Source organism: Phaenicophaeus curvirostris, chromosome 4 (assembly GCF_032191515.1).
Source record: "Phaenicophaeus curvirostris isolate KB17595 chromosome 4, BPBGC_Pcur_1.0, whole genome shotgun sequence".
Lineage (NCBI taxonomy): Eukaryota > Metazoa > Chordata > Aves > Cuculiformes > Cuculidae > Phaenicophaeus > Phaenicophaeus curvirostris.
The window spans coordinates 62,864,863-62,889,777 of record NC_091395.1 but is presented as its reverse complement, the minus strand read 5'-3'; positions in this window follow the sequence as shown (position 1 = coordinate 62,889,777).

Here is a 24,915-nt window from a genome sequence, read left to right as displayed (position 1 = left end):
GACAGGCAGGCTTTACCAGACCCCTGAGCCCAACCAAGCGCAGCTTTCACCGCGTCTGACAGGCAGGCTTTACCAGACCCCAAATGGTACCATTCCAGATAAAGCACCGTGTCTTACCAATATCCCTGGTCCGTCGGGAGCAGCGGAGGTCGGTCGCGGTTGATGGCTCCCCGAGAATCACTCGGTGCCGGCTGGAGCAGGATCGATGCACGAGCCACCTCAGCAATGCCCGCGAGGTCCCACCTGGGTCGCCAAAAACTGTTAGCAGAATGACAAACACATAACCACACTAGGAGGTTATATGTGGTGCTTTATTTCGAGGCCCCGGGAACCAGGGGTACGCACCCAGATCTGGTTCCAAAGACCGTCACATCGCGTCCGCTTTTTATTCTCTAAAAGTTTCGCAATTTATTGTATATTCAACAGGTTACTTCACTATCTAATACATATGCATAGGTAGGTTACTTCATCGCCTTATTGCGACATCAGTCTCTATTGCACCTGCGTAGCCCCCTCTGGGGGTCGTCCTGATGAAGTAAGTAGTCTTCCTCAGATGAAGTAAATAGCCTTCCTCGCATTGTCTTTATTACTTCTTGTTCTTATGGCAAACTCGTTGATTTTTCTTGGCTGGGCCCGCACTTATCTCCACTTGACCGCTCAGGTATATCTTTCTTGCCTCCTGAAACCTATTCTTCTGTCTTTCACAAGATTTATGATGGTCTTTTGGCTGTTGCAGGTGTATGTTCTACTTGGGTAGGGTAGCTAGTATGTACTTTTCCTAAGCACACTTGGATCCTATTGTCACATGAGGTCCTTTAAGCAAGTACCTCGGGTCTGTTGCTAGGATACGTTAAGAATCAACAGAATCATGAAATTTTACATTCAGTCTTAGTTCCTGATTAGTCGATGATCAGTGTTTTATCCTACTTTAAGTGTAACTTTCCTAGCAGGAGGAACACACATACCTCACGGTCAGAAGACACGAGCAGCACCACAGCTGTGAGCAGGTGAAAGTGAACAGAATTCCTAGCACAGCCTGGCCTCAAACAGGGCTGGGTTTACAGCCCTGCGTGTACAGGGACAGCTGGGCACCCACTGCAGGCCCAGGGCATGGGTTGTGGTAGAATTGCTTTTGCAGTCATTTGGGTCAGGGACAGCTTGTCTTTGCCCTCTACATCAGTGTAATTCTGTGCCTTGCCCAGGTTCTACAGGGCAACATCCCGACAGCACAAGTCTTTCACGATTCTGCAGGGCTGCCTCGACCCAACACTCACCTCCAAGACAAGAAGCTACGCAAAACAAAGCAAGGATTACACTGACAACCTTTAAACAAATAAAATGCTTTCTGTTCTGTAGCAAAAGTAGTGCCAACCAAAGCCTTTCTGGGCCACAAGCCGGAGAGCACTTCACAGAGTACAGTGATCAGAGGAACAGGGCATTCTCCTAAGACTCAGCTGCTCCTGGAAGTCTTTATGCCTCAAAGGAACGGCCACTGCCTTCTCAGAGGCCAACGCGGGCTGGGGTGCGTCGTGGCGTCAGGGGCTCCCCCTGCTCCTTCCGCCCAGGGGTGTAGATTTTAGTAGATCTTGAACTGCTCATTGAGTCATCTCCTGATGAAAAAATTCCCCACGCTGCTGCATCCACTCCTCCGTAGCCTTATCAGTGCTGGAAGTCATCGTGTTGGGTGTGTCTGCTGTTGGCCTTAAAAGCAGCATTTCAACAAGAATGCAGCTCTCTGGCCGTGGCTGGGTACAACAGCTGCGTGAAACTTCTCTTGCTGAGCACACGGCAGACACCGAGGAGGTCACCTTTGGGAGACTGAACCTGTGCAGTTACCCCGGACAAGATCACAGACAATCAATATGATTGGAAATCAAGTCGTTTATTAGCCAGCAAGCAAGCCTTTTGTACTTTTCTGCTATCTTGTCTAATGTTTACGCAATGCTTGGCTAAAGCCCAAAGTTTCCCCCAGTAGTTTTGGTATAAGTAATCTTGCACAGAGACTGCCTTCTTTTTCTCACACTGTAGCTGCTTCTCAACGTCGATATAGTCCAAACTTCTCCCTAGCAAGGTGATAAGCCCACATTGTTAGACCAGCATATATTCCCACATTTCCCTCCTTTCTTTTTAAAATAGAATCCATGCTATTTTTCAAACAAGTCTGGCAGCATCGTAACAAAATAGGAAAACAACAAATTAACACGCCTACTGCAATTAAAGATATTAAAATTGTATGTAGCAAACTAGTTAGCCTACTCAGCCATCCTATACTCGCTAAGAATTGATCAAAAAGCAAAGAAACCAGAGTAATTTTGTGCATATATTCTGCAAGTTGCTGAAGCTGCTTCTGGATAGATTTAGAGTGATCAGAAAGATTCATACAACACATACCTGCAAATTCCTGGCAGCCATGGCCCTGTGCTAGCAACAAAAATCTATGGCTCCTCTCTTTTGTGAAACAGCATGTCTCACGCTATCGACATCCACTAACAAGTTCAATATCATTTTAGAAGTCAGATTCAATTGCTTCGTACTTCAACAGGCCATTTTTTGTAACGTGGTTAAGGCATGAGCTACTCCTACTCCTGGGGCCAGCATGGCTGCAGCAAGAATCTCGCCCCTATTCCACAATTCTATATTATCTTTACACTCAGATGTAAGCTCTGTGTGAGAAAAAGCTTCACATGAGGTCGTCTTGAAATACTGAAATGATCCACACAAGGAGCAAATAGGGTCAATTTGCCAAGATAATATGGACCCCCTACTGCTTTACTGGGGATTCCTGCCCAAGCCCTATCACCACAGATCAAAAAATAGCCTGGTGTCAACAATTTTGCAGATCCATTGTTTCGTATTCCCTTTTCCGTCAAATACATTCCAATCATATTTCCATAACCATTTACTGTACAAAACCAACTTTCATTGGCAGGGATAAATGAGGAAGTTACATTTTGCCACATCAGCCAAACAGATTGATCATACCAACCATACTGTGTGAGAGTGAAAATTTGCCATTGTTGTCCAGGCTGCTACCTTTCCCAATTTGGCCCATGTCGAGTGAATTTCCACCAGTGAGAATCCTGCAGTGCAGCAACAGAGCGCAACCCCATGTTTTCCACAGATGTGCCCCTTAGCTTCATGTTTTCTGCCTAGTGCATTTCTCTCCTATTAACCCACAGGTCTTAATAAAGATTCCAAGGTTGTAACAAGCTAGCAAGCATGAGAACGTTGGCCATTTGTTCCGTGCCCCAGCATACACGCAATACTGGAATCTTTATGCCCACATTTCCCCCTTCTTTTATTTATAAACATTATAAACCATATAAATTATCAATTGTTTGTTGTACCTTTCACGGAAAACATGATTGACACATGATTAAACATAGAAATACGTTACTACAGATACACAGAAGTGTACTAATGCAAGAAAAGCGATTTTCATTGAGGCCTTCAGCTAGCTTTCTGACTTAAGAATCCTTTATAACAATTTTTTTTTCTTTCAGTCATCATTCATCTTCAAGCTTCTTTGCCCAGTCCATGAGTGCTGATATAGCCCCAGCATTATTGCTGTCCATATTAGTATCGTTGTCATCTTTGTTATAATTGCTATATCTGCTCAGATACGGACAGACACACCGTGTTGGCATCCACTTGGGTGCTTGACCTGTGGAAACACCAGCATATCCTCGACCCCATGTTTTTAACTGATATGGCCCTTCCTTATTGAGCTGCTGACCCTCTGTTTGTAAAGATGAAATAATGCCTTACTAGAGGTGATTTTCCTATTTCCTACTTCTCTCTCACATTTAAGCAATTCAATACATGCAGTGCTTTCCTTAATCTCTTCTGTGGTGTTTTACCCTTCATTCCCCCTTTTTGTTTTAATAATATGCTTTTTAGTGTCTGACGGGCTTGCTCTACTATCTCCTGTCCTTGTGGAGAATGTGGAATGCCCCTGTGGCATGTGTTATTCCCTAGGTTTGAAAAAAACACTTCTCAAGTTGGTCACTTATATATCCTGACTCATTGTCTGTTCTTACCTGTGTGAGTTTGCTATTTCACTTAAAGATTCCCCTGTATGTGCTGTTGCCCATATCACATTTGAATATCTGTCAATTGAAATATGTACGCATCTCAATCTTCCAAATTCAGTTATGTGAACAGTATCTTTTTGCCAAATTTGTAAAGCACTTAGTCCCCTCGGGTTGGCCCCTCTAGGCTGTAATGGTGTTATTTGTTGATAATCCGGGCATATTTTATTATGTTCCGGGCTAATTCTAATTAAATTTTAAGTTGCCTATGTAGTGTCTTGCCAGACTGATGATAAGGTTACGTGACGTTAGTGCTTGTTGAATAATGTTGGTAGTGGGCCTTGAACTGGCCCTGCTGTCGGTCTGTCTGCTATTCTGTTCCCTTCGACTATAAATCCTGGAAGTGATGTGCGACTCCGAACATGCATCACGTAAAGTTCTGCTCTTCTAGCTGTGATTTGAAACCATAACTGCTTTAACATTTAAAAGCAATCACTCATTGTTTAGCCATTTTAACCATCCTCTTTCTATATACTGCACTACTCTGGCTACATTTTGTGAATCTGTAACTAAATTAAAGGGACTATGATGCCATTCAAAGGCTTTAGCACTGTATATAATTCCACTATTAGTGTTGATCCTTCTTCTATATAAACTACACTTTATTTGCCCACTGTCCATTTTCTTTCCACGTTAGTACTGCTCTTCCTGTTTTTCCTGAGCCATCAGTAAATATTGTCGGGCCGTCAACTGGTTGCTCTCTACATAAGGGCTTCTGTTCTATGTGTAATGTTTGCAGAGAGGAAAACAATTTACGACTCGGTAGGTAGATGTCAGTACTTCCTGGATAATCTGTTAGAGCTACCTGTAAATTCAAAATATTTGCCATGCATCACTTAGCGTGTCCTGTTGTCATTGGGATATAAGTGATTGTCGGGTCCTGGCCTAATAACTGAATGCTTCTTTTTCTTCCCTTGGTGATTATCATTGTAATCATTTCAAGTCTAGTTACTGGGTTTTTGGGGGGGTTGGTGTGGCAAAATATCCACTCAATAATTCGTAATGAATCTTTTGAATTTTCCTCTATCATTGGTTCAATTGTCTGTAAAGGTTATCTGCGCTAGGGCCCAGCAGTTGCTGATGAGGGACACTGGAATGCAGAGTGGTCTCGCAAATTGGCATTCGCCTAGAGAGATAATGCAGTTAACTTCTCTGGACTTCAGCAAAGAAGCTGAAAAGAGAAAACATAACTTAGAAAGGAAGGAGAAGCGAGGTGGAGAGGCACTCACACACATATAGCTGCAAGGCTGGGCTTTTTCTATTTTTTTGTTTGTTTGGTTGGTTTTTTGTTAGGTATTTTTAAATTTTTCATTCTGAAGCCTTTCATTCCAAAGATCCCCAGGTAAATCTACCTGCTTGCCAGCTTAGTGGACATTTGAGATTGAAAGGTCCCAGAGATATATTTCCAAGCTGTTACTTGCATCGCTCTCGTAAAGTCGGCATCAGTCAATTCTGGTAAAACAGGCAGTCTTTGTAACAGGTGATCACGCAATTAACAGTGCGCTATTCCGTTTTTGCATTCTCTAAGGCTAATTATTTAAGCAACACTTCTCTAGCAGCGATATTGCCTGCCTGCTTATTTAAGGCCTCTTGTAGTATGTCTAGAAAAGTCATGTAATAAACGCCATTTTCCAGATTTCTTTTTTGTCACAGATACAGGTGTGTTCCAAGGACTATTAATTGGGACTATATGCCCTTGATCTATTTGCTCCTCCACTAGATTTTGCAATGCACCCAATTTTTCACTTGTTCACGATTCCAATGCCTATTCCCATTGCACTTAACACATCACTCCCCCTAAGATTAGTGGAACGTGCATAACTAAGGGTTACACTACAGCCATTTTAAGATGTTCTGGCTTTCCTCTTTTTTATTTTTTTTAAAAAAGTTAATATGCACTTCAGCATAGGAAGCTGAGTTTGTAAGGACTAAAACAAATGTATTTCAGGGATTCTTGTGGACCCAAAACCTTGTGAGCCGCGCTCTATAGGGTCAGCTTGGAACACAGCTGCTTTGAACAAAATTAATTACACAATCCAGTTATTCTTTGGTATTAATACCAGTGGAGATGTTGTCCATAGCGCTACTGGAGACAGCGTCCATGCCCTTGCTTGAATTATTCCAGTACAGCCTGCATCAATGACCCCAGGTAAAACAAAGATTCCCAACCAAATTATTGATAATCATTCTAAATACAAGACAGTAAATCCAACCCCCCAATGGTCCTTTTACATTCCGTGGTATTGTGTGAACTGCGGACGATTGCAGCACTACTGCAATGGTGGTGGTCATGTCTGTCTTGGTGCTGCCTCTGGTTCTTGCTCTGAGATGAGAGCTGCTGCTTGCCATGGAGGCATCTGTGTCGACACGCGCCTCTGAACCATGCTTTGCTCCTGGCTTTCCGACAATACTGTCCCGTTCTTATTCCATTTTGATCTAGACCAATTGGCAAAATGTTTACTCTTTGCACACAGAGGGCAGATTTTAGGCCCTCTATCCTGGTATTGCATGTGGCAGTCTCTTTTAAAATGTCTCTCCTTGCCGCGTCTATAACCAGGACGTCTTTCTGTCCCGGTTTACAGTTAGGGCAGCAGCCATCAGCTGTGCTTGATAGGTAAATGATGCCAGCTGTTGTAGGATTTTTTCAGACCGCACCATATCTTTCTACATTCGTCATTAGGACTTTTTATCACTGGTTGCAAAATTAAGGCTTCTTTAACTGCTCGCTTGTCTACCTGCTTGTCAAGCACATCCTTCGATCTGTCTATAAATACCACATACGGGTCACACCTCTTTCAACTTTCCAACATCCGGTATCTTTAAAAGTGTTTGATAAACCAAAAAGCCGCACCTGTTGCAAGATCACGTTATTTAAACTGTCTTGATTCTTGAACCGCTACCAACGTCGTTTAATCGAGTAATTTCTTATCATATCTGTTAACAGTCCCTTCTGTAATGCCGAAACTGCCTGGGTTTCGCAGCAGAAGCAGTGGCGGCGGGCGGACCCCCCTCCCCAGCGGTAGTGGAGCAGTTAGTACTTTCTCTACAGATTTTCGAGTCTCCGGCCTCCCGTGAACAAATCCCAGGAAAAGTTTGTAGCTGTTTAGGGTCACTGCACCTCCGCTGATGAAAATAAATCAAAGTTCTCTCAGGGGCTGCTGGTCCTGGATCAAAGGGATTATTGGCAGTCGCTGATGGCCCTGCACCGGTCTCTGAATATGGAATATTACTGTCCTTCTCTGCCAGAGGGATAGTGGTTGGATTTGGTCCTCCAAAAAATTCTTCAGCTCCCACCAGCAAAGCCAGAGGCGGAGAAAGATCCACTGCAGGAATATTGCTTTTAGCTTCCCGTGTATTTGCCTCAGCTGCCGCCTGGAACATCCGAGCAACAGCTGCCTCTGTCATCGTCCCTGCCGTCATAGTTTCTAACATCCCTTCAACAGTCCCCCAAGTCTGTGCAACCTCAAATGCTTTGGAATCTCCCGTAATAACTGACTGCCATAAATCTCTCCTCAGGGATTCCCAAACACTCAAATTGAAAACGTTACTAGGATGCACAAAAAAAGTGCTTGCACCATCCCCATATTAAAAGTTGGGACAGTGCCTCTGGGCTCAGTTTCACGCCCTGTCAACTCACAAGCTCCATCAAGAAGTCATGGACCGACTTTTCTTCTGCGGATACCGTGATTCCCATGGCTGCTCACCTCAAGTGCGTGCACTGCTGGCCCCCCAATCTCACCGGCCCTCCTATTATTATTATTAAATACTGCAGCAGCCCTTCCACCTGCCTTGTTGATCTCCAGTTTGGAGAGTGTAGCTCCACACTGCCGAACTACCACGGCGCTCTTATCACGTCGCTGGTCACCATTTGTGGGAGACTGAACCCACGCAGGAACCCCGGACAAGATCACAGACAATCAATATGATTGGAAATCAACTTGTTTATTAGCCAGCAAGCAAGCCTTTTGTACTTTTCTGCTATCTTGTCTAATGTTTACGCAATGCTTGGCTAAAGCCCAAAGTATCCCCCAGTAGTTTTGGTATAAGTAATCTTGCACAGAGACTGCCTTCTTTTTCTCACACTGTAGCTGCTTCTCGACGTTGATATAGTCCAAACTTCTCCCTAGCAAGGTGATAAGCACACATCGTTAGACCAGCATATATTCCCACATTTCCCTCCTTTCTTTTTAAAATAGAATTCATGCTATTTTTCAAACAAGTCTGGCAGCATCGTAACAAAATAGGAAAACAACAAATTAACAGGCCCACTGCAATTAAAGATACATCTGTCGGGCAGGCCCTGATTTGGCAATGGGGTCGACGCAGCCAAAGCCATGAGACCATTGTGTGAAACACTGGAGTATTCCTTCTGCTTGTGGTTGCCCTTGTTGAACCTCGACCTCGTTCTCCTCACTGCTGGAGCTGTGCTGCTCACTGCAGCTCTCAGAGCCACGTTCCCATTTACTGGCCAGCCAGAAGATCACATAGGGTGGATCAAAAGTCCCTGCAACACTGGAATCTTCCTTCTACTCATAGTTACCTTTCTTGAAACTCGGCTTCGTTCTCATCACTGCTGAAGCTTTCCTGCTCACTGCAGCTCTCAGAGTCACGTTTCCTTTTCTGGCCATCCAGTAGGTCACATCGAGCAGGACCAAAGCTCCTGCAAAAGTCTGTCACCAATGAACTGAAAGGAGTGCTGCTTCCTACGCGGTCCTCCTCCTCTCAATCTCCTGCAGCAGCTGAGTCATCTTCTGATGAAGAAACGACTCATGCTGCTGCATCCGCTCCTCTGTAGCCTCATCAGTGCTGGAAATCGTCGTGCTGGGTGTGCCAGATGTAGGCTTTAAAGCAGCATCTCGACAAGAGTGCAGCTCTCTGGCCGTGGCGTGCCAGCAGTAAAGCTGGCCGCTTGCCTACTCCAGGATGAGGTAAGCGCCTGAGCTGCCGTGCTGCACTGCAAGCTTCATCTCGGTGCAGATGTTCATCTCGGAGGTGCTTGTCATCTGGAACTTGCAGGAGTGGGAGGAGGGCAGCACCGTTAGCTGCCAGTGGTGCGACTGAGGCAAATACCGCCAGGCTGATGGCACCAGCAGTTGGACCCAGGAGGTGGTTTTCTCCACATCCAAGTGGGAGCCTGTGCAGATGGTGTGTAGGATGTATGAGCTGCGCACCCGCCGTCGCTGTCCATCGGAGTGGTGGAGAAAGCAAAGCAAATCCCCCAGCAGCTGCTCCCTATAGCAAATGCACTCCTGCACCACGCGTATGCTGGGGTGCCTTGCTGGCAGCTTCCCCGTGGAGTCTGGCTCCAGGGAGAAAGAATGCCCGGGCGCTGGCCGCTGGAATATAACGAGACGGTAGGCAATGTTGTTCTCATGGATGCTCCAGGTTTCACAGGCATCGTCTGTCTCAGTGGCTGGGTACAACAGCGGCATGAAACTTCTCTTGCTGAGCAGACGGCAGACAAGAAGGTCACCCACCAGCTCCTTCAGCACCTTGCATGTGTCAGGACGGCCCTGATTTGGCAATGGGGTCAACACAGGTAAAGCCAAGAGACCGTTGCGTGCAACTCTGGGGTCTTCATTCTCCTCCTGGTTGCCTTCCTGAACATGATCATCTTCCTCCTCCCTGCCTTCCTGAGCCTTGTCTTCGTCCTCCTCGCTGCTGCAGCTGTGTTGCTCACTGAAGCTCTCAGAGTCACATTTTCCTTTCTTGGCCATCCAGTAGGCCAGAAGGAGCAGGACCGGAGCTCCTGCAAATGTCTGATACTGCCTCATTGCAAGGAGCGGGGCTTCCTCCGCAGCCCTGCTCCTCTCAATCTCCTCCAGCAGCTGAGAAGTCCCCTGACACAGAAACTCCTCACGCTGCTTCATCCGCTCATCCGTGCTCGCACTGATGTGCTGCTGGTCAGGCTTCGGCACAATCCACGCGGCCAGCACAGCCAGGACAAGGGCAATTGCGGCAGCTATGGCCTGGAGGAGGCAGGAGGAAAAGGGTCTGAGCAGGGCTGGGTGGGAGGGAGGCCCAGTCGGCACTCCTGCCCTTGGGCTGTGGTGCTGCTTGTTTCTACCCTGCACTTGCCCTGTGGCCTTGCTGAGCTGCCCCAGGCTGCCCTCCCATGCTGGAGTGAGCACGGGCACAACCCCGGTCAGGGTCTGGCTGTGCCAGGGACAGCCGCCCTCAGGGCCTGCCTACCTGCTCTGTGCCTGCTCAGCTTTGCTGCTGGCTGCTTTCTCTTCTAGTGCTTGCAGCTCAGCTTCCACCTCGCGGTTGCTCTCGTGCTGCGTATTCTTCCCCGAGCGCAGACCTGGCTCTGCATGCCGCAGGGTGCTCGGGGCTGGGGGCTGCTCTGCTGCTGCCTGGGCTACTTGAGACAGTGAGACCGGGCCAGCATTGCCACCTCCTTCCCTGTCCGAGGGCTTCTGTGGGAAGTGGAGCAGGACTCAGTTTTGGGGCACCTGCTGTCATGGATCCTGTGCTCCCCCTGGCTGCTTCCCTCTAGGCTCGGGGAGCTGCCTCTCCACCCTCTCAGAACTGTGCAGAGAAATACTGGCTGCCCTGTGCCCAGGCCCTGTGGTGTCTGCCAGCTCCTGCCTGGCCCCGTGCACCGGGGCCAATGCTGACCAGTTTGAGCAGCTCTGTGTGCTCATTCAGGACATTTTAGCTGGTGGCAGAATGGCTGCGGGGAGGCTATGTAGGGGCTGTCCTCTGTCTGCAGTGCTTCATCTTCCTGGGCCTGTGGAGTGGTGCTTCCCTGGCCTGTAGGTACCCAGCATGATGCGGGACCCTGTGATCACCCTGTGTCGCTGCTGTGGGGAGGCTGGGGCTGGAGAGGCAGCTAGTTTGGGACAACTTCTGCATGATGGGCTGTTGGGGAGGGCCTGTGGCAGAGGCGTGTGGCCTTCATCACGGGGGAGGCGGGATGGCTGCTGGCTTCTGGCTCTTCCATCCCTGTGCCCCAGGGCTGTTGGGCAGGCACGATGCCCAGCCTGTGCTGGCGTGGCATATGGTTCAAGGGTGGGGGACTCGCACAGCCTGGCCTGTGGCCTTAGTGCCTGGCAGTGGTACCTTTGCCAACCCTGCTTGCAACTGCTGTATCAGAAAGGCCGAGTCCTGGTGCTTCTGCTCCATTGCATGTTCCTGCTCTTGCGGTTGGATCCAGTGCTCGCATTTTATGCCCCTGCAGAACTGCAGGTGCAGCTGCACCTCCTTTATCAAGGCCTGCACCTCTGCTGGCTCCAGCTGCCGTGTGTCCTGGCGTGCTTGAGGCTCCCCTTGCGGTGGCTCTGGCACTGACGCTTGCATGTTGCCCTAGGACACAGGATGAACAGAACCTGCCTGGCTCACTGCTGCGACCAGTGCATCCTGCAGCTCCTGCCAGGCTCTGGGGCTGGACAGCAATGCTGACAGTCCAGGTTTTGGTCAGGGAGCAGCAATGGAATGTGTTGACCCCTGGTTGGGTGCAGACCTCTCCCCCAGCCCTGGCAGCCCCCCCTGGGGGTGTGTGTTCTGAGAGTGGCTCCTCAACAGCCCAGGCTGGGGCACTGCTGTAATGCCAGGGTGAGCTATGGCTGCAGTGGGGCTGGACACCCCTGAGCCCTTGTACTTTCTCCAGCCCTGGGGAATGAGGTGTCTGCTGGCACAGGTGAGGGCTGGCCAGGGCCTCCTATCCCCCATGGCTACACGCCCAGTGCCTGGGGTGGGAGTGGGGTTAGCACTGCTCACCTGGGGCTGCCCAGTCTCCTGCTGAAACTGCTGGATGGAGCTTCTCAGCTCCAGTGTTGCCTCCTCCACTCCTGGCAGCCCTCCATGAGAACACTCAGGCTGGCCTGGAGGTGCAGGAACTTCCCTGGATGTGCCACATCTTGGCCACTCGCTTGCTGCTGGGGAGACCACAACATGGGACAGGCCTTTCCCACTGGCCTCGGACAACCCTCAATCCCAGGGAGGGGACAGCCAGGGATGTCACCCAGCCCTGCCTGGGGCAGCCTCAGCAGCCCCTGGCAACGGCCCAACGCAGGAGCTGGCGCAGGACACGGGCCCCTAGCCCTTCCCCCCAGCACCACCTGCCCCTTCTCTGGGAAGGACGGTCCTCACCGCAGCCATCCTGTGCCATCCTGCTCCTTGACCGCCCTCTGTCCCTGGCACGGCATGATGCTGCCCTGCCCGCAGCTCGCACCCCGGCTGGCTTCTAGGGACAACGTAGGGAAACAGAACCTGGTGACATCATGTGCCAGGCAACTGGCTCTGGTGCATCCAGCAAGCCCCGTCCCACCGTGCTGGCACACCCAGCGTACGCAGTGAGCCTTGGGGCACCCTCGTGCCGTTACCGGGACTCAGCAGCCTCAGCCTGCCCTTGCAGACCCTCTTCTCTGTGCTACCCCATGTCCTTGTGCCACGTCCCTGTCACCGGCCCCAGGACACGCTGCATCCCGCTGTGCCGGCCCCCAGCTCCCTGAGATGCCCCCCAGAACTGCACCGAGCTCTTGGAGGAGCCATTGACCATGTCGACTGAGGCCACTGCTCCCTGTTTCTCCCTGTACAAAAGGGTAAAAATAACAAGAAGAAGTTGTCGGAAATGAAATTTCAATTTCTCCATGCCCTTCCCTCTCCGTGCAGCTTCCCAGCACGGATCAATAGTGTTTAGACAGCCAAGGAGTGTTTTTCCCCCTCTTAAAGCACCAGCTCAATAACGGGGAAAAAAAACCAACCAAAAACATGATCATCTTCCTCCTCCCTGCCTTCCTGAGCCTTGTCTTCATCCTCCTCGCTGCTGCAGCTGTGTTGCTCACTGCAGCTCTCAGAGTCGCATTTTCCTTTCTTGGCCATCCAGTAGGCCAGAAGGAGCAGGACCGGAGCTCCTGCAAATGTCTGATACTGCCTCATTGCAAGGAGCGGGGCTTCCTCCGCAGCCCTGCTCCTCTCAATCTCCTCCAGCAGCCGATTCGTCTCCTGGCGCAGAAACTCCTCACGCTGCTTCATCGCTCACCCGTATCCTCATCGATGTGCCACTCAGGCTTCATCCCACACTGGGCAGCCAGCAAAGCCAGGACGAGGGCAACTGCGGCAGCCATGGCCTGGAGGAGGCGGAAGGAAAAGGGTCTGAGCAGGGCTGGGTGAGAGGGAGCACAGGGCAGGGCTTGTGAGCGCTGCAGGGACGGGAACAACGGGCTGTCCCAGGAAAGCGCCTGGGCGCTGGTGTCCACAGGCTTGAAGGAGCCACAGGCCCTGGCCGGAGACAGCATGGTGATGGCACCAGCTCCCTCCTTGCGCAGCCTGTTGCTGCCGGAGAGTGCCAGAACATGGGGAAGGGTGCAGGGTTTCTACCCAGAAAGAAGGACCCCCCTGGGCCATGTGTGAACTCGGGACTGAAGGCAGCTGGAGAAAACAGGCTGTACTGGTGCAGCAGCCTTTGGGGCTGAGCAGAGGGGCTGGAGGTGCCGATGCCTCAGGGGAGCTGCTCTGGAGAACCATTGCCTCGGCACTCCTGGCTGTGAACTTTTGTCATAACATGGTAGTTTTATACTGAGGGGCTTCTTTCTATCAGCAGAGCAGAGAGGGCTAGTTTAAGCTGCCAGACCCACAGCCTCACCTGTTGGTAGCCCAGGATCTACATCCCCTATCCTGTCCCCCTGTGCCTTGCCTGTGGGCTGGGATCTGTCGTTCTCTGGTGCTAGAGGCCCAGTCGGCACTCCTGCCCTTGGGCTGTGGTGCTGCTTGTTTCTATCCTGCACTTGCCCTGTGGCCTTGCTGAGCTCTTCCTTGAGCTTCCAGAGCTTGCGGCTCCTTCAAGCAGCATAAAACTCCTCATGCTAAGGACACGGCAAACACCAGGAAGGTCACCCACCAGCTCCTTCAGCACATTGCATGTGTCGGGCAGGCCCTGATTTGGTAAATGGGCTGAACGCAGCCAAAGCGATGCCACTGGTGCATCTGACACTGGTGTTCTAAATACACTTAGAACTAATATTCTAGGAGTTTTTTATTGTGGAGTAAAGTCAGCAAAGCAAGGTATACAGCGCTGGGCGCATGGCTGAGGTTGGAACGCATCTAACCAGAGGTGCAACTGGCCCAGGTTCCATCCTCTTCTATGCATTTATTTTGGCACAAAAAGAGTTGCTCATTCAACACCTACCAGCACGTGGCAGGGTGCTCTTGCCACGTGGGTCGGCCCAGGCAGTCCGCGTGGAGGAAGGGAAGCTCTCTGGCCATGGCGTGCCAGCGGTAAAGCTGGCCTCTTTCCTGCTCCAGGAAACTCTTCATGGAAAGCACACGGCAAACACCAATAAGTTCACGCACCAGCTCCTTCAGCGCCTTGCATGTGTTGGGCAGGGACTGATTTGGCAATGGGGTCAACGCAGCCAAAGCCATGACACTGTTGCATCCAACACTGGGGTCGTTCTTCTCCTCGTCACCTTCCTCCTCCTCGTCCTCATCCTTATCCTCGTCCTTGTCCTCGTCCTCATCCACGTCCTCCTCGCTGCTGGAGCTGTGCTGCTCCCTGCAGCTCTGAGAGTCCTCTTTTCTTTTACTGGCCAGCCAGTAGATCACAAGGAGCAGGGCCAGGGCTCCACCCAAAGTCTGACACCACTGCACTGAAAGGAGCGGGGCTTCCTCCACAGCCCATCTCCTCTCAATCTCCTCCAGCAGCCGAGAAGTCTCCTGACACAGAAACTCCTCATGCTGCTTCATCCGCTCATCCGTGGTCGCACTGATGTGCTGCTGGTCAGGCTTCGGCACAATCCGCGCGGCCAGACGAGCCAGGACAAGGGCAATTGCGGCAGCTATGGCCTGGAGGAGGCAGGAGGAAACGGGTCTGAGCAGGGCTGGGTGGGAGGGAGGCCCAGTCGGCACTCCTGCCCTTGGGCTGTGGTGCTGCTTGTTTCTATCCTGCACTTGCCCTGTGGCCTTGCTGAGCTGCCCCAGGCTGCCCTCCCGTGCTGGAGTGAGCACGGGCACAACCCCGGTCAGGGTCTGGCTGTGCCAGGGACAGCCGCCCTCAGGGCCTGCCTACCTGCTCTGTGCCTGCTCAGCTTTGCTGCTGGCTGCTTTCTCTTCTAGTGCTTGCAGCTCAGCTTCCACCTCACGGTTGCTCTCGTGCTGCGTATTCTTCCCCGAGCGCAGACCTGGCTCTGCGTGCCGCAGGGTGCTCGGGGCTGGGGGCTGCTCTGCTGCTGCCTGGGCTACTTGAGACAGTGAGACCGGGCCAGCATTGCCACCTCCTTCCCTGTCCGAGGGCTTCTGTGGGAAGTGGAGCAGGACTCAGTTTTGGGGCACCTGCTGTCATGGATCCTGTGCTCCCCCTGGCTGCTTCCCTCTAGGCTCGGGGAGCTGCCTCTCCACCCTCTCAGAACTGTGCAGAGAAACACTGGCTGCCCTGTGCCCAGGCCCTGTGGTGTCTGCCAGCTCCTGCCTGGCCCCGTGCACCGGGGCCAATGCTGACCAGTTTGAGCAGCTCTGTGTGCTCATTCAGGACTTTTTAGCTGGTGGCAGAATGTACTTTCTCCAGCCCTGGGGAATGAGGTGTCTGCTGGCACAGGTGAGGGCTGGCCAGGGCCTCCTATCCCCCATGGCTACACGCCCAGTGCCTGGGGTGGGAGTGGGGTTAGCACTGCTCACCTGGGGCTGCCCAGTCTCCTGCTGAAACTGCTGGATGGAGCTTCTCAGCTCCAGTGTTGCCTCCTCCACTCCTGGCAGCCCTCCATGAGAACACTCAGGCTGGCCTGGAGGTGCAGGAACTTCCCTGGATGTGCCACATCTTGGCCACTCGCTTGCTGCTGGGGAGACCACAACATGGGACAGGCCTTTCCCACTGGCCTCGGACAACCCTCAATCCCAGGGAGGGGACAGCCAGGGATGTCACCCAGCCCTGCCTGGGGCAGCCTCAGCAGCCCCTGGCAACGGCCCAACTTTGGTCCTGCTCAATGTGACCTACTGGATGGCCAGTAAATGTGACTCTGAGAGGTGCAGTGAGCAGCACAGCTGCAGCGAGGAGAACGAGGCTGATGTTGAGCAAGGGCAACCACGAGTAAAAGGACTACGCCAGCGTTACACACAACGGTCTCATTGCCTAGAATGTGCAGGATGATTTTTACCCCAGTGGTCTGCAGCTCTCCACCCATATTCTGGTGCTCACAAGCTTTCCCACCTCTGCCTGTCAACCTGTGGACCTTGCCGTTCTCTCACACTGGTGGAGCCCAGGGATAATTTTGGACACCGGGACAGAGAATGTACTCGTGCCAGACACTGCCTGTGGAATCTGTGGTGCAGATCTGAACAAATGAGGCACAGAGATGACACTGTTCAACACAACCTGAGCTTGGGGAATCTTCGCCAGTCCGGATGACCATTGCATTGCAACTGGGACTCCTGTTACCACCTGTAACAAGATGGGACCAGCCACGCCTTTGGCAAGGAATGTTTCCCTCTGGGACCTTTGTGCATTTCAAAGCTGACAATGAATTAGCTTCTTTTAATCAGCCTCCGTCTGAGAGTGTCTGTGTAGCAGCACATTGTTGGGGAACATGGGGAAGTAGCAGGTTGCTGCCTGCTGGATGCAGAAGCAGCAGGGTGGTAATTTTGAGGTAAGGAAAGAGTATCAAAAGAAAACGCTTCCCTAATGCCTCTTTCATTTCTTTTCCAGTCTTGTGCTCCTCTTCCACTGTAAGGGGAAGATGCTTGTGTGCGTGTGATTGGAGGGAATGACAGCAAGGGAGCCAGAACTTTCTCAGCAGTGACAAATGGTAAAACACGAAATTGCATGGAACCCACAGGTTCTGGTGGCTGTGACAGCATATTGGACAGGCTAGAATTGGAGTCTTTCTTAGGCTCATGCTGACTTGGACTGATTGCTTTATTGTCCTGTCAGTGCCATATGGTTGTACTGAAGATGATCTGCTACAGAACCTTCCTCACCACGTAGGTCAGGTACCTGGGTAGTTCCACAGATCCTCCTTCCGTCACTTCTGCTAGATGTGCACAACAGTTTCCTACCTGCAGTCATCTGGGATCTCCTCATTTAGGAGGATTACTCATAAACGATGAAAAGTTGCTTTGTGACCATTTCCGCCAGTTTCTTCAGTATGCTGGATGCATCTTATCTGGCCCCTTAGACTTATGCGTGTCTAGATGTGCAAGCATATTGTTAACCATCTCCTCTTGAATTATGGGGCTTTTCTCCAGCTCAGGAGGATGGGTACCCAGAGATCAACTGCTTTTACTATTAAAGACTAAGGAAAAGAAGACATAAACTGCCTCATCCTTTTCCTCATCCTCTGTCACTACTGTGACATTACCCAGTATCCCATAAAGGATGGATAGTCTCCTTGGCTCGCCTTTTGCTCCTGATTTCTTTACGAAAATGTGTTTTGTTGTCCTTCACCCTAGGAGCCAGATTAAGTTCTCTTTGGGGTTTGACCTTTCTAGTTCTCTCCCTGGGCAACCTCATGACATCTTTGCAGTTTTTCTGAGCCTACTCCTTCTTCCAAAGATCACACCCCCCCCCCTTTTTTTTTTCCTGAGTTCCAGACAGAGCTCTGTGTACAGCCAGGCCAGACATGAGGCTGCTCCTCCGCCTTAAAAACCTCCATGTTGAAGAGGGGGGAAGAGGCGTGGCAACACCGCTCCACCCTTCCCTCCCCCTTTCTTCCGGCTGAGAGAACTCAGTGTCCTAAGTGGGTGGCTACAGCAGGGGGAGGAGGAGTGGCAGCCGGTGCTTCCCAAAGACAGACTTTTCTGATTGTAACATTGTCTTAAGCACTGTATGAGGCCTGATTATCTGCACCCTTGTCTGTGGCTCTATTGACAAGGGAGCTGCTCCATCAGGGAGAGGAGGCACTGCAGCAGGTGCTGTGCACACCCTGTGTTCTTTCCTTCACACCAGATTTTCCTTAGAAAAATAAATTTGCAAGGGCACAGCCCTACCTCCTACCCCCTTGCCCCCCCCCCCCCCCCACCCCACCCCTCCCCCGTTGCTTTCTCTCCTTTAACTGCTGGTGTGTGTGTGTGTGATTAAATTCAAATTGTCTTTTTGTGACCTTGGCTGTGTTCAGGGTAGCTGATTGTAACCTGAGCATACTGAGGTCTGTTTTCTGCAACTTTGGGGAGTTACCTCTCAGAAGTGCACAAATATCAGATAAACCTTCAGCTGTGCAGGCTGAAGGAAAGAAATCGTGAACGCCAGTTGTGTCTCAGGTGTGGGGTTTGGCAGTTGGTGTGTAACAGACTTGCAGCATGGTACCTGTCTTGTTGGCCTTCCCCCTTATTCTTACCTTATCATCGTCGCCATCAAACGCTCCTTAACGTACAGAGCTACCCCACTAACTCTCGTTCCTTGCCTATCCCTTCTGAAGCACTGGTAGGTGTCCACCACATCCCACCATGTTTCTGTGATGGCAACTCTCATAGTTTTCCTGCTGTAAGATGGCTTCCACCTCCTCCTGTTTGTTGTCCATGCTGCATGCATTGGTGTAGAGGCACTTCATCTGGGCTGTTGGCCGTGTCACCTTCTTAGAGGGACACCCATTAACTCCTTGGATGTGTTTCACTGGTGCTTCCCTTTTAGCTCCTATTACCTCGGTAGCCCCTGGCTCATCTCTGAGCAACTTAAGCCGTGTTCCACTATATCCAGCACCTCTGAGAGACACAGGCTGAGGGACCTTGCTAGCACACTGTCCCTTTAACCTCAAGTTTTCTTGGGCAAGCCCAGTATTATCTCCCTTCACCTGTAAGTCCAATTTAAAGCTTTGTCAGTGAGCCCTGCAAGCCTGTGAGCAAAGACTGTCTTTCCCCTTTGAGAAAGGTGAATCCCAACAGATGCCAGTTAGCGTGGTGCTTTGAAGGCCATCCTACCCAAAAGTAGGCCATTGAAAAACCCAAAAGTATGGCGATGGCACCAGCCATGCTAATGGACTGAGTGTGTTCGTTTCTTCAAGTGTCGCTGCCCACAACTGGAAGGAAAGAGGAGAGAATAACCTGATATCAGTTCCTTCCCCAGCCATCCCCAGGCCCTGAATTCTCTTTCGATTGCCCTTGGACTGTGCGTTGTAGCTTCATTACCTCCCACAGAGAAGAGCAGTAATGAGTAATAGTCTGAGGGCTGTACCAAGCTATGTAGTTTCCCAATAACGTCCTCAACCTGTGTTCTCTAGGGAGGCAGCAGACTTCCCTGAGAGGAGGATCTGTCCAGCATATTGGACCCTCTGTTCCCATCATAAGGGTGTTGCCTGCATATATAACCTATCTATTTTCCTAACTGAAATAGTCTTTATACATGGGGTAGGCCTTACAAGACCTCTGGTATAAGAGACTGATTTTTTTTGGCTGCCTTAAACCAGTTGCTTTGGTTCCTTAAGTCCCTGTTGAGACTGCAGCAGAGGCAGTGTCCTTCAACAGCTTATCTCATGCACTTGCTGCCTAGAGAGGTAGGTCATGGTGCAAGAGAACAGGAGCAGAAAGGTACTGTGGACACCAGACCCGCCACCCCCAAGAAACCTCCAACTTAGTTACAGAACTTTCCTAAAAGAAGCACTGCTCAGGCCCACCAAAACCTATAAATAATACTCTGCAAAAGGGGCATTTGCAGTGCGCCCGGCATCCTGGGAGAGAGAAGAGGAGGACTTGAGCCCAGGTGGTGTCCTTGCACTTTCTCTCTCTCCCTTTCCTCCCTTTTTTTCTCAGTCTTTCTTTTCCTGTAACACAGATTTAGCAAGCAAATGCCAATCTTAGTCCTGAGAATGCCTGTAAAAATAAATTCCTTTTAGAGCAATCATTTGGCATAATTTTGCCTTCATTTAGCCCTGTGGTTCTCTAACAGGACGTATGGAGATAGATCAAAGCTGTGCCAGGGAAGGATTAGACTGAGCTATAGGAGGTATTTCTTGACCAATATGGTGGTCAAACACAGGAACAGGCTTCCTAGAGAAATGGTTGATACCCTGAGCTTGTCATTGTTCTAGAGGCATTTGGACAATGTCCTTGACATGAGGTATCATGTGTTTATCCCTGAGGTGGTCAGGCAGTTGGACAAGCTCCCTTCCAACAGATGTAGTTTTGTTCTGTCCATTCCATTCCATTCCATTCCATTCCATTCCATTCCATTCCATTCCATTCCATTCCATTCCATGCTCCTCTACGCTACTCTATGCTACTCTACACTACTCTACGCTACTCTTTTTCATTGTACTTGTATGGCAGCAGTGCTTAGATCTTCTAGCTGAAATCAGGACTTCTGGGTTATCGACATTGCTCATAGACCTAGAAAAGACACTCTATTCAAAGTGTCCAGGTTGACGAGACAGAAGACATAATTATTATTCATTTCCTGTTCCTTTCAGAAAAATCACCTGCTATTGTGAGCCAGGATATTACCATCTAATCCTGTCACATGCAGCCCTTGCGGCAGTACGAGGAATGGAATCCAAGATTGATCCCTGACCACTTCCTCACTCACAAGGTTATTTTTCCTTGTGGCTGGTAATGGTGATTAAATGTAATGGCACTGGTTGTCTTTTGCCAACTTTGCTTTTAAGTAAATCATAGTTCAAGCTCACATCCCACTCCCAGTCAGTTCATCCGTAATTAGCCAGCCTCTAACGAATACGTACACGATGTGTATCCTGATATGATTTTTACTCCCCTGATATGTTAAAGGCTAAAATGACAAATTTTCATTTGCTTCAGCCTTAATCTAGCTTGATTGCTCCTAATGGAATCCTCCTAAAGGGACTGGCGAACAAGTCTTACGAGGAGTGGCTGAGGGAGCTGCAGTTATTTAGCCTTGAGAAGAGGAGGCTGATGGGTGACCTTATTCCTCTCTACAACTACCTGAAAGGAGGTTGTAGAGTGGAGGGAGCTGGCCTCTTCTCCCAAGTGACAGGTGACAGGACAAGGGCGAATGGCCTCAAGCTATGCCAGGAAAGGGTCAGACTAGATACCAGAAAGAAATATTTCACAGAAGGGGTCATCAGGCACTAGAAGAGGCTTCCCAGGGTGGTGGTTGAGTCACCATCCCTGGAGGTGTTTAAAAGATGGGTAGACGAGGTGATGAGGGACATGGTTTAGTGGCAGGTAGAAATGATTGGACTCAATGATCCAAGAGGTCTTCTCCAAGAGTCTGTGATTCTGGTGATTCTATGATTCGATTCTAATGCAATGAGATCGTTGGTACATTGCTGCTGAAATCCCACATGCAAATGTACTCTACTGGAAATGCTGAGTGAGCACCATGACTTAGATGTAACACTGGACCTGGGGCTGCAGCAGACTGCATGGATTATCGAGTCCAACTGCATATTCACCTTCAAAGGTATATCTATAGCTGCCAGCCATACAGGAGCTTCTGTTGTCCTGGCTACATTTCTTCTAGTTCATATATTTACAGTTGGTTGCTTAACAAACTATACACTTAAAGGAAAAATGTCTGTTGATGTCTCAGTGGAGTGGTGACCAGGGTAATGAAAATCGTTACTCATGAATACGTTATACAACAAATGAAAAATAAAAATCTATCAAACGAATATAATTGTCAAAGAGTATTTGTTCCTTAATAAAAACAACAATAACAACAACAAGTGCTGCAATAAGGCATTTAAATTACAAGGCATACTCACTAGGTGAGTACCCTGATATATTATGGACTATGCAGTCACAGATAGGTGTAACACACAAAACCATAAATATAAAAATAAATGAACAAGTAGAGAATTTAAGCAAGTTAGTTGGAAAAGGAATAAGAAAGGGCAGAACAAAATAAAGCAACTGTGCAATTCACTATTATCCTCTTTGGACTTGTTCAATTATGCAAAAAAAATCTGAGAAATAAGCTGTCTGAGAGGGAAAGTTGATTAAAAAAGTCAATGCTATTACTCAAATGAATAATTTGTCTTATTTGTGATAGTTTCTTTTATTTTTTCAGGCTGTAAGATTTATCAGCCCTGCTGGTAAAGGAAGATCTTTCATGGGAGAGCAATGAACCAAGTGAGTTATAAATAAATTAGAAAAAACAAAATTGAGGTAAATTTCCTTCAGTCTTGTGAAGATTGACTTTATGGCACTGACAACATTAACAATGGAGTCAGCACACTATATCCTGAGTTGTATTTAATATAAATACATACAAAGCTTTGGGCCCGTATAGAATCATGGAATAGCTAGGATTGGAAGGAACCTTAAATATCATCTAGTTCCAACCCCCCTACCATGGGCACCTCCCACTAGATGAGGCTGCCCAAGGTCCCATCCAACCTGGCCTTGAACACCTCCAGGGATGGGGCAGCCACAACTTCCCTTATTGCATATACAAAATGCACTGAGAAATTAACACAGATTGGGCAAAATTCAGTCCTATGTTCTGAACAAACTTGAACATATCATGATTCCTCTTTCACAGGACTTTATTCTTAATTTTCTGTCACCAAAAAAAACAGAGAAAGGGATTTTGTGAAAAATGCTGAAGGTCACACTACCAAGACAATATTAAAATAAAGGGAAAATGGGTCACAGAACTGAAGGCATTAGCATTTAAACAAACTCCGTTTAGATGATACAGATGTAAAACTTGATCTTTTCATACAATAAAGCCTCTTTTGTTGTTACCAGCTGTAGCACTGCATCTCCCTGTTATAAATGCTGTGTTTACTCCATTTCCCTTGAAGTGAAGAAGTTCCTGCCTGGCACAGAGCTAGAACTACTGTCTTTATGTCCCTTTTCCCATCAATTGCTTGTGTTCAGATTATGCTAGGACAGGGAGGAAATGTGGCTGAGCTGGGGATGATTCTGGCTCTTCTTGTGCAGGGGAGGGCTCTTTTGCTGGGGTAACTTAAGCCTGGGCGTGGGTGAGGGAACAGTCAGGCAGCTGTGCTATCAGTTGGGATAGTCTCTTCTCCACCACCCCAAAGCACAGGGCGAAGGATAAAAACTGCCCCATTCTTTAAATGACAGGTGTAAAGATGGCCCACAATACTTTCCTTTTCAATGTCAGGAGGGGAAGAACTGGCTGGCTGGGGAAAGGTGCTTTGCTTGATGACACTGGAGAGCCCTTCAATTCATGCAGAAGTTCATAAAACCCCAGCCTGATGTGCTGAGGCAGCCAGTACTCAGCTCCTTCTCACTAATATTTCAGTGTTATTCCATGGCATTATTTCCTTGCATTTGTGTCTCTGGTCTGATATGTTACAGTGCTGTGCTAAACTTCATCCAGAAGAAACTGTTTCTCAGTGCGAAAACAATCTCTCTGGGTGGAATACCCATGCCAATTTAGTAAAAAACCACCTCTTCTAACACAGAGAAGTGTCTTCTAATGATTTAAGCTCAAGAATTTGAAGTAGTATGTTATTTCTTTAAAAAAAAATAAAAAAATTCCAGTCGCGACTTAAATGACCCTTAGTGACTGGCAAACTGGCAAAATGGCAGATTTTATTACAAATACTGAGTGACTGTGATTAATTTGTGCCAAGATATTTGTCAATTCCCCCCCCCAAGCATTGCCTTATTTGCTTAGTGGACTTATTTGCAATGGACTTATTTGCCAAGTCCATACCTTGCCATCACAAGGTATTCTTAGACCTGTGGTACGTTTACTGTAGAGATGACTTACACCTGGACATCTGTCTGAGGCACCTTGGCACTGATTATTCTGCTATAAAGCTGGTCCATACGTATGTTCAGTGACCTGGGATTTTCAGATACATATAAGTAGCTCTGACATGACTGCTGGACATCTGGAAATCCTGAACACCTGACCAGAATTCAAATTCAAATACAATACCCAGAGAAAAATGAAGGCTTGCCAGAGAGAACTGGATGTATAATACCTGCCTTGGTATAGTTTTACCATAAGAAATAAAAGAGTAAAACAAGAAGTGTGTAAACAAGAAGACAGAAAACTACATTTTTTTGACATGTGAAAAATATTCCTCGTATGAGAAAGCTCATCCTCCTAAGAACTTGCCTAAACTGTACTGTGAATCCCCAAGGGCTCTGCTAATACCAGCAAATCCACCTAAATGCTGTCACTTAAGGAGTTCCCAGTCATTTTCCAGAGTAATTTGAAATTCTGGTATTTTCAGTCTGAAATCCTGTTTCCAGACATCTAACCCCTGCATACTGGATAACCCTCAAAATCGTTTATTTTTAACTCCAAGACTCTTCTTATTGAGGCGGCTAGAGGACTTTTATACAACAGCAGCAATCAACATTTCTTTCAGAGTGGAACCAAACACTGCCTTATTGGTCTGGCGAAAAGAGTGTTTGTGAATGAATTATAACTAATCTGGAATTAAAATTAATGTTCCTAGGCTAAATGCTGCTGGTGAAATTAGCAAATATGATTCCTTTTTTCCTTCCAGGCATGAAGCTGAAGAAAAAAGCGAGAAGGAAGGAGCTTCTTTGTTTTTCTTCTAATCAACCATGTGTATTAGCGTATAAGGCAAGACAGGAAGGTAACATGAGAATCAGGCAAACAGCCAGATGACATTGTGTAAGGCATCTTTGTATAACTGCCAGCTAGTGTCTTACAATATTGAACACTGAAGTTTCTATTTAGCAGTGTTGATTGAATGGTGGAAAAAAAAGTACAGGCAAGGAAAATGTCTGTAATCAGCACTGCACGATTGCTATTGTCTATGCTTAGTATACTTAATGGAGAAGCTAATTACCATGTGTTCATTTTTTATTGCGTTTACTATATTGCATGGAGAAGTAATATGATTTTTTTTTCCCCCTCCATGGGTTTACAGAAAACAAACAATATAAACAAAAACACGATGGATCCCCTCTCCACCCCCAGCCATAATTAATTCTCATTAGGGCCACTTTATTTATTTCCAAG